General features: G+C 35.5%; 1 pseudogene across 1 annotated transcript; it reads right to left on the bottom strand.

Annotated features, from left to right (window-relative positions):
* Positions 1-392: 392 nt before the first annotated feature.
* Positions 393-10,873, bottom strand: LOC306855990 (BOS complex subunit ncln-like; annotated as a pseudogene). Its single transcript has 15 exons — positions 10,713-10,873; positions 9,313-9,498; positions 8,980-9,130; positions 4,836-4,933; positions 4,646-4,723; positions 3,671-3,675; positions 3,466-3,554; positions 2,931-3,062; positions 2,635-2,813; positions 2,074-2,161; positions 1,922-1,960; positions 1,580-1,737; positions 1,198-1,251; positions 612-690; positions 393-449 (listed from the first exon to the last, which is right to left on the bottom strand). The product of its transcript is annotated as a BOS complex subunit ncln-like (transcript).
* Between the last annotated feature and the right edge of the window lie 236 nt (positions 10,874-11,109).

Below are 11,109 nucleotides of genomic sequence, written 5' to 3'. Positions count from 1 at the left end.
GCTCACTCTCACTTGGCATCAGGTTCCATTTTTAAGTGACTCATAACTTATTCATGAGTTCCGTTCTACTCCCGACATATCAAATTTACATGGGTAATCATCTAATTTAGTCTCTTTGCCTTCATTACCAAAGTGTAAACATACAGTCAAGTTCCAAAAGGATTTCTGATTGAGCAAAGTAGCCAACTACTAAAAAAAAAAAAGATCTTTAATTTAAAAAAAGAGAATCAAACGGAAACAGAAGAGATGGCAAGGGAATTATAAAACACAAGGTAGCCACTTTAAATTCTAGATGTGGATTCCAAAAGTTTTCAGTCCTCACAGGCATAACATTGCCTGTGTTGTAGACATCTCTGTGCACTGGTTCTTTGATGTGTCTGCTTTACTCCAGTTTATTGGTGCTTGGCTTTCATGGTTGCTTTCAGCTTAGTGTAGACATTGCCAAAGTTCTGCAAACAAAAATAAATTAACCAAGCCACGCATTAAAGAAATATGGGATTACAGATTCTGATTACTGATAGACTTCCAATTCCAACCTACAGTATGCAGGTATAATTAACATACTGACCCCAGCTCTCTAATTAGTTTGGTATACATTACCCACGACTCTCCTGGATTGCATAATAAACTACTCCAAGGTATCCAGCTATACAGCCTCCCAAAAACAGGTCAAAGGCGGCAGGCTTCACCCTAAAAAAAGTGATTAAAAGAAATGTATAAAATAAAAAAATTAACAAATTAAATTAACACTACACAGTAAATTTACTGTAGGTTGATTTAACACCAGGAAATTTACTGTATAACTAAAAGAGAAAAAAAAACACTATTACTGAGAAAAAACTTACACTAGAATACATTTTCTTTTTTAAATGATTTCATAATAACTCTTTCTAAATAATAATAAATGAATTCATTTTAGTTAAAAAATAAATAAATAAATAAAACATTTATTAATTATTAAAAAACGTATTAAACTAAAATAAAATGGAAAAAAATAAAAAACTCCATGAAAAATAATAGAACAAATAACAGTAGAACAATAAGGGATTTTAAGTTAACCTTATTTACATTATCTTTTTAAAGTCCCATTTAATTTGGAAATGCACCATTACTAATGTAAAAAGGGTTGTTAATGCTGTTTCAGGTTGACTTTAAAACCATCTTCAAAGCCTCAAAACAACAAATGAGAAGACTCACCTGTACATCACCATTGGCTATTTCATTTGATCAAAGAATGTGATTTCAGGATCCCTAGAAAAGTCAGACAAAACAGGCTTAATATGTCTGTATCTGTGTGTGTGTGTGTGTGTGTGTGTGTGTGTGTGTGTGTGTGTGTGTGTGTTTGGGTGGGTGGGTGGGTGGGTGTGGGTCTTGTAGTTTTGCTGGTTTCAGAAAGTGAGTTGGTAAACATTGTTTGAACTTTTGCTACAAGCAAGGTAAAAAGAAAAATGAATCCTGGGTCTGTGAATTTATGCGTATTTGAAATCTGCATCTGTAAACCTGCTACAGAAGTCTTTTGAAGTCTTGCTTCAGGCCATTGATGAGGTGAAATATTTTGGCCATGTCTGTGTGTGCGTACCTTCGGTCCGGGTGGACCTGCTGTAGACAGTGTTTGAACACTTGCTCCAGGCTGCTGGTCAGGAGTGTGTGTTCTGGCTCTCGGTCCATCAGCTGAACGGCTCGTGGAACAGATGCTATCATGGACATCAATGCAGACAAGCGGCTGTCTTGAATATCCTACATAGCAAATAAGGGTACACAGTTTTAGGTTTCTTTATAAACTTAATAAAGTTCAAAATTTTAGGGTCAGTCATTTTTTTTTATTATTTAACAAGCATACATTAAATTGATCAAAAGTGACAGTAAAGACTTTTTTCTTTAGCCTGATAAAATGAACAACAGAGTAGAAAAAAAGTATTACCAAATTGCCCTTGAAAACCTGCATGTCCTTAGCAGACCCCTACAGAAAATAAAGTATGTATTAATGAAAAGTGCAAACAAAGACCAAAGTGGTCTGTGTGTGCTTTCAAGGTTAACGTGAACGTTTAAATTTGAAGAAATGTTTTGCCTCACCTTGTCTGAAAGATTGTACATGAATCTTGCCAAGGACTCAGCAACAATAATGGTGTTCCGCTTGAGTTTTCTGATGTCCACCTGTGCCCTGAATATACAGAAATAACAGTGAGATGAGAAGCGGTGCATCTATCATTTAAAATGTATTCTGAAATGTCTGCTACAACAGAGCTGCATTGGACAGATAACTTAATTCACACTTGTTTTCAAGGATTAAAGATGTTTTAAAGGTCTAAAAGGGGATTTGTTATGGAATGGCACTGGAAAATATACCTATAATCTGACAGATATCACTAAATTTGTTTAAAAACTGTTCAGCAAATCAGAAGATTTTGAGGCCCTTTCCACCAGTCAGTCATTTTACACATTCAAAAGGCAGCCATTAAATGTGAAGTTCAAGCAGGTTATTTAAATTTATTCAGCTTCAAGCAGGTTTCAGTAGTTAATTTATCATGCAAGAATGCTGTTTTTATATCTTGGTGGGATGGAGTGGCTAATTCATTGACTGTTCCAGAATGGAATTTTCTAAACTTTTGAAAAAAATTGTTAGATTCTTCTCACATGGTGTCCAATATAGATCCTCTTAGCTCAGATTTAGGTTTCTCAATGTGCGACAGAGTGAATCCTGGGATACGTTTCATTCCGTAGCGCTCGTGCTCCCAAGCCAAGGTGGCCTCCTGCAGGTTGATCTTCTTATGGACAGTTCCAAATCTCACCCAGGGGAACTTGGCAGAGATGATCTGAAAACACAGAAAGGAAAAAAATGTACAAGAAGGTGGACTGACAGTGAACATTTAAGTTCAAAACAGTATTTTCATAGAACATTGACTGAATCCAACTCTGCAATTCATCCTAACCTGCTCCAGCTGTTGAATGAAGCTGTATTGAAGTGTTCCAGGCTTGTAAGACATGTAAGAAAAGCTCATCTCCAGTGCCAAGAGAGTCCAGACATAGAACGAACGCCACGTTGTCATGCAAAAGGCTGGATTCTACAAAGACAGATCCAGACTTCAAACTTTGGTGTTTTTATTGAATAAGGGCTCATAATTCTTACACTCTTAAAAAAAATCCAAAAAGAGGTTTTCGCAGTGATGTGATAGAATCCCCATTTTTGGTTCGCAAAGAACCTTTCAGTGAACAGTTCTTAAAAGAACCATTTGTTCTTAGTGTGAAGAACATTTTAAAAATCTAAAGAACCTTTTTCTGCTATAAAGAAACTTTTGTTGAATGCAAAGTTTCCATAGATTTTAAAGGTTCTTTATGGAACCATAGATGCCAATAAAGAATCTTTTTTTAGGAGTGTATCTATGACCGAATGTGATACTTAGAAAATGTTTTGATGCTGGGAGTGAAATACGTGTCAAGAATACATTTTGGCAATAATTCACGCACCTGCATGGTCCATATTTTCCTCCAGCCAACGCTTGGTGCCCAGGAAATTATATTTACCACCACCAGTCAGGGAGAAAAAAAGATGGTACCTAAAAGATATTGATTAAAAAAATTTACCAGTGGGAAATTTTACCATCTGAACCCGTAAAACACAGTGGTAATAAAATGCTTTGCTGTGATTACAAGATTACCACAGTATCATTACTGGTACTTAAATCAAAGGTACTGGATTTCAACCAAGCATAAATTCAATTATGCATGGGAATTCAATGACCCAGATTCCATTTTTATTGTTTTTATTTTTTTTAAAGAATCTAAGAGTAATTGGTTATGGAATCTGTTGGACTAGACCGGTCGTGCTGCTTGGATATGATTAAATTTATTTTTTTAAATTATGAGTGTCATTCATTTGGTTGTGATTTACTAAAAAGAACAGATTCATAAGAGTCATTTATTCAGGAATCTGGACTGTACTGGCTGAGTTCTATGCAATAGATTTACCAAAAATAACCGGCTCATAAGAGTCATAAGTTTGGGGACTGGACTGATTGCACTGTATGTTTCTGATTCACAAAAAAGAACTAACTCATAAGTGTGGTTAGTTGCAAACCATACTACATTACATTGATAATGCTTTTTTGATTTGGTTTTGATTCACTGAAAAGAATCGGCTCATAAAATTATTTGTTCAGGAATTGGATAGGTTGCACTGCATGTTTTTTGAATCATTAAAAAGAACCGACTCATAAGACTCATTCTTTTGGGAATTGGACTGGTTGTGCTGCATGTTTTTAGATTCACTAAAATGAGTCATGAGAGTCATTCATTCTGGTATACAATACTGTATGTTTCACACTGAATAAAGCTGTGGCAGTTCTGAATTACAATTACCAGTTCCCAACACTAAATTCAATACAATTTTCAGTGGTGGGGCTTTGAGAGGCCAGCAATGTGAATATGTTAATTTCTGACCAAGGTGTTAGAAAAGGTCAGTTCCCACAGCAAGTGAACCATGCCAATAGACAACATACATTAATCTTTCCGAACCATGTTTGGGGGGAGTGTGATATATTATGTGATGAATGATTAATTTACATGTATTAATATACACTCAAAAAGGTTCCTTCAATCTAGTTGATCTTCCTGTGTGTGTGTGTGGACATTAATGAGGGTGACTTACAGGAGCAAGACCGAACGAGTCATAATGGGCCGTAATTACAGTAGTGGGTGGGTCTTCTCCAGCTCCAGGAAGTACTCCCTTGAAATGAAGCAATAAATCGACTTGACTGACAGGTTTAATTATAGCCCAACACTATTAAATTGTACTGAAAAGGATAGAGTTGCTGTGTGTGGGTAGCTGTCATTCTCGCCTCTAAAGTAATGATGGTGGTCTCAGTAATAGGCTTGATGGGGGAGTTGTTGCTTACTAATATTTGGAAGGCAGTGGTGGTGATGATACTATGGAGAACTGAGAAAAAAGAAAGTTGATTCACATGATTTAAAATTTACACTAAATCTGCTTAGATTAATTTTTACTTAGTATAGCACTTGGTACACTCAAATAATATGTATGCCTAAGATTTATGTATATATAATTTCCATTTGGATTGCAGTTTTAATCTATCTAATAAACTAAAACAAAAAACAAACAAACAAAACAAATGAAACAGGTAATGTAGTAATGTAGTCTGTAGTACTAACAGAATTTGTTTCACATACACAATAACCAGGTTTATACTGTATATTTATCAACTTTAATTTTAATTGAATATTGCTTGTTTCATATCGTACTTTAACCATGTTCATACTTTTTAACAGATTACATTTAATTGTTTACAGAATTAACAGAATTATGCTAATTATAAACCATCTCAATAAATAATTTTTTAAAATAAATTTAAATATTTAAATAAAATCAGCTAGATGCAAAGATAATAATAACATTGCCTTTAAAAAAATGCAGAAATCTCTTTCCTGTTTTATGTATGCATGTATGACTGAGAATTTTTTTTTTTATGTTAAAAAAGTCTAATTCAAATAGATGGAAATGTTATATCCAATTCAAATACATAAATCTTAAATTTAGGCATAAATATTTACTTAGCATTGGTGTTTAATTAATAATGGTGCAATTATTTTATTAGGCAAGTCATTCATTCACAAGCACCTACAATGGCATTTTTTGTTAATATTATTAAGTTTAATTTTATTTTGTATTCTATCTATCTATCTATCTATCTATCTATCTATCTATACATATACAGTTGGGCAAAAACGTATTTAGTCAGCCACCAATTGTGCAAGTTCTCCCACTTAAAAACATGAGAGAGGCCTGTAATTTTCATCATAGGTACACTTCAACTATGAGAGACAGAATGGGGGGAAAGAATCCAGGAAATCACATTGTAGGATTTTTAAAGAATTTATTTGCAAATTATGGTGGAAAATAAGTATTTGGTCAATAACAAAAGTTCATCTCAATACTTTGTTATATACCCTTTGTTGGCAATGACAGAGGTCAAACGTTTTCTGTAAGTCTTCACAAGGTTTTCACACACTTGCTGGTATTTTGGCCCATTCCTCCATGCAGATCTCCTCTAGAGCAGTGACGTTTTGGGGCTGTCGCTGGGCAACACGGACTTTCAACTCCCTCCAAAGATTTTCTATGGGGTTGAGATCTGGAGACTGCCTAGGCCACTCCAGGACCTTGAAATGCTTCTTACGAAGCCACTCCTTCGTTGCCCGGTCGGTGTGTTTGGGATCATTGTCATGCTGAAAGACCCAGACACGTTTCATCTTCAATGCCCTTGCTGATGGAAGGAGGTTTTCACTCAAAATCTCACGATACATGGCCCAATTCATTCTTCATACATGGCACACTTTGGGCCCCTTAGTACCAATTGAGCATTGTTTAAACGCCACAGCCTACCTGAGTATTGTTGCTGACCATGTCCATCCCTTTATGACTACAGTGTACCCATCTTCTGATGGCTACTTCCAGCAGGATAATGCACCATGTCACAAAGCTCAAATCATCTCAGACTGGTTTCTTGAACATGACAATGAGTTCACTTTACTCAAATGGCTAGATCTCAATCCAATAGAGAATCTTTGGGATGTGGTGGAATGGTAGATTCGCATCATGGATTTGCAGCCGACAAATCTGCAGCAACTGCGTGATGCTATCATGTCAATATGGACCAAAATCTCTGAGGAATGTTTCCAACACCTTGTTGAATCTATGCCACGAAGAATTAAGGCAGTTCTGAAGGCAAAAGGGGGTCCAACCCGGTACTAGCAAGGTGTACCTAATAAAGTGGCCAGTGAGTGTATATATACATGTATATACACACACACACACACAGTGGTGTGAAAAAGTTTTTGCCCCCTTCCTGTTTTTTGTTTTGTTTTCATATGTCACACTTGAGTGATTCAGATCAAACTAATTTTAATATTACACAAAGATAACCCGAGTAAATACAAAATGCAGTTTTGAAATAATGATTTCATTTATTAAGGGAAAAAAGCTGTCCAAACCTGCCTGGCCCTACGTGGAAAAGTAATTGCCCCCTAAATCTAATAACTGCTTGTGCCACCATTTGCAGCAAAAATTGCAATCAAGTGTATGTGATAACTGGCAATGAATCTTTCACATCGCTATGGAGGAATTTTGGCACACTCTGCTTTGCAGAATTGTTTTAATTCAGCCACATTGGAGGGTTTGAGCATGAATGGACTGTTTAAGGTCATGCCACAGCATCTCAATCGGATTTAAGTCCGGACTTTGACTTGACCACTCCAAAACCTTAATTTTGTTTTTCTTGAACCATTTAGAGGTGGACTTGCTGGTGTATTTGGGATCATTGTCCTGCTGCATAACCCAAGTGCGCTTGAGCTTGAGGTCACAAACTGACGTCTAGAGATTGTCCTTCAAGATTTTCTGATAGAGTGCAGAATTCATGGTTCCATCAATTATGGCAAGTCGTCCAGGTAGTGAAGTTGCAAAGCAGCCCCAGATCATCACACTACCACCACCATGCTTGACTGTTGGTATGATGTTCTTTTTATGAAATTATATGTTGGTTTTACCCCAGATGTAACGGGACACACAACCTCCAAAAAGTTAAACTTTTGTCTCATCAGTCCACAGAATAGTTGCCCAAAAGTCTTGGGGATAATCAAGATATTTTTTTGGCAAATGTGAGACGAGCCTCTGTGTTCTTTTTGGTCAGCAATGGCTTTTGCCTTCGAACTCTCCCATGGATGCTGTTTTTAACCAGTCTTTTTCTTATTGTTGAATCATGAACACTGACCTTAATTGAGGCAACTGAGGCCTGCAGTTCTTTAGATGTTGTTCCGGGTTCTTTTATGACCTCCTGGATGAGTCGTCATTGCACTTTTGGAGTAATTATGGTAGGCCAGCCACTCCTGGGAAGGTTCACCACTGTTACAGGTTTTCTCCATTTGTGGATAATGGCTCTGACCGTGGTTCGCTGGACTCCCAAAGCCTTAGAAATGGCTTTATAACCCTTTCCAGACTGATACGTCAACTATTTTTTTTCTCATCTGTTCTTGAATTTCTTTATATCGCGGCATGATGTGTTACATTTTAAGCATGATTCACTTTGTCAGACAGGTTCTATTTAAGTGATTTCTTGATTCAACAGGTCTGACAGTAATCAGGCCTGAGTGTGGCTAGTGAAATTTAACTCAGCTTTCTAAAATAATGTGGTTAATCACAGTTCTTTCATGATTTACCAGGAGGGGGCAATGGCACTATGTGTATTTTTCACATAGGGCCATCATTTGAAATCATCATTTAAAAACTGCATTTTGTATTTACTTTCGTTCTCTTTGTGTAACATTAAAATTTGTTTGATTATCTGAATCTTGTCGCTGGGCTATATTTGTAGCAATAGTCAAAAATACATTGTATGGGTCAAAATTATCGATTTTTCTTTTATGCCAAAAATCCCGTTCCATGAAGATATTTTGTAAATTTCCTACTGTAAATATATTAAAACTTAATTTTTGATTAGTAATGCATTGCTAACAACTTCATTTGAACAACTTTAAAGGCAATATTCTCAGTATTTGATTTTTTTGCACTCTCAGATTCTAGATTTTCAAATAGTTGTATCTTGGCCAAATATTGTCCTATCCTAACAAACCATACATCAATGGAAAGCTTATTTATTCAAATAAGCTTTCAGATGATGTATAAATGTCATTTTAAAAAATGTACACTTATGACTGGTTTTGTGGTCCAGGGTCACACACACACACATATATATACATATATACACACACACATATATATACACATATATACACACACACATATATACATATACATATATATATATATATATATATATATATATTTATGTTTATTTTTTTGCTAAATACTTTAATGCATAATAATACATTTGAGTGGCTACAGCATTTACAGCCAAATTGTTACATTATTTTATCTTTTTCATGACTGCTGGTACTCTGTAGTGTTCCTCTTACCTCTCAATAGAACAGAAGCAGACTTAGTTGCTGCAGTCTGAGTGACTTCTTCATACATACAGAGCAGCTGGTCATCCTCTGGGACCAGGACCACATACATAGGCATGAGGGTCTCCTTCTGCAGGACCTGAGATTCAGCCACCATAAAGCCCTAGAGACAGGAAATTCATTTTCTGACCTTTAGCTAACCAGGTTGGGGAATTGAGAGGCATCTAATGTAATCTACTTCCTTCGTTGATCACAAATAACCTACAGTTACTGGAAGAAACAATGAATCAGCAGCTATACATCAAGCGAAATTGTGCATAAGTGCAAGAGATGTTCCTGAATGACCTGCACAATATCCTCTGGTACTGAAGTGATGGGTAGCAGTATTAAAACCGCTGACGCATTCTGATTTTTGTCCTCTAAGTAGCGCTCTGTGGAGAAATCAGGCAGTTTCCTGATCACACATTGGCGAGTCAGACTTGTATCCACACAGCTGATCTGCTTCTGCCACCACAATAGCTCCACGGCAACCTGAGGGTCAAAGGTCAGAGTCTAAATATCATGATCACCTTTGCACAGATATAATGAAATTAGTGTGTGCCCTTTTCAAATGAGTGCATTCATAATTAAATCAGGAAATGAGATTTCCAGTGGGGTGTTTTTCACGTCTTGCTAAATCAGTTCAGAATAAGTTCAATTCTGTGGTTTGGTATTATTTTTTTTAAATACATCAAAGCCATTGCTGAATTCAGAACCGCATACTACTCTTACCATTTTTATTTTCCCTTAGGTTTCTATGAGAGGAATAGTATTAGTATACAGTTCCGAATTCAGCATAATGTTTGAAATAGCATACTGCTTGTTTCCCACAATGCATTGTGCTTGACTTGTTCTTCTATTTTTAGTCTGACAAAAAAAGTGAAGTTTGGAATCATTAAGATTTTTTTAAGTTTTTTTTTTTAAAGAAGTCTCTTATGCTCACCAATGCTGCATTGATTTGATCCAAAATACAGTAAAACCGCAATGTTATGAAATATTATTACAATTTAAATAATCATTTTTTTTTATTATAATATACTTTCAAATGTAATTTATTCCTCATGGCAAAGCTGAATTTTTAGCAGCCATTACTCCAGTCTAATATACTGACTTGGTTCTCAAATGGTTCTTTTTATTATCAATGTTAAAACCATTTGCTACTTAATATTTATGTTGATTCTTTGATGAATATAAATTTTAAAAATAGAAATCTTTTGTACCACAATAAATGTTTTTGCTGTCACTTTCGACCAATTTAATGCATCCTTGCTGAAGTAATAATTTATTTCACAAAAATACTGTTTAACTGTACTGTTTACTGGGGTTTTTTATTAAATAAATACAGCTTTGGTGAGCATAAGGATTTTATTTTTTCAGAAAATAAATAATTATTCCAAACTTTTGACTGGTAGTGTGTTTTTTCACAAAATGGGATTAAAAACTAAATGTATTATTCACTTTTTATTCTTCTCATCCATTAACACAAGTATTATTTGAAACCTCGGCAAAGAAATAAGCAAATAATGTGTTGTGGTAAATACACAACTGTAGACATTAAGATGTATTTTATCATTTAAATTTATAATTAACCTAAAAATAAAAATTATGCTGTAATTTATACTATTCCACACTCTCATTCCAAACCTGTATAACTTTAATCTAAAGTTTTTTTTTGTCAACTATGCCTTTAAACTGTGGTGTGTTACCATGTTTGCCTTGATGTAAATTGTACTGCTGCATCCTGTATGCGTTGAATAGGAGGATGCAGCCGGCAGGGCAGGGCAGACACATGCAGGAGATGCACTGACAGCAGCACAAGTGCTTCCGCCACTTTTGAGGTTCGAAGAGTCATGCTGACACCCCACATTTGAGTCCTCAAAAGTCGTCTATGAAAAATGCAAGATGGAATATTAAAAACAACTATAAACCTGTTTTGTCCAAGTGTGTTAATCCTTTGAATCCATGGACTCCCGAGTGTCCATACGCGCATATAAAATAAAATATATAGACATTTCAAGACAACTACTTGAATTAACTTTAGCATGTACAGTAAAAAATGAACTGCAACACAATATTGAAAAATCTGTGACCGTGGACCACAAA

The sequence above is a fragment of the Barbus barbus genome (assembly GCF_936440315.1).
Source record: "Barbus barbus genome assembly, chromosome: 36".
NCBI classification, from domain to species: Eukaryota; Metazoa; Chordata; class Actinopteri; order Cypriniformes; family Cyprinidae; genus Barbus; species Barbus barbus.
Note: the sequence above shows the minus strand (reverse complement) of the source record. Positions and strands in the feature narration are given on the sequence as shown.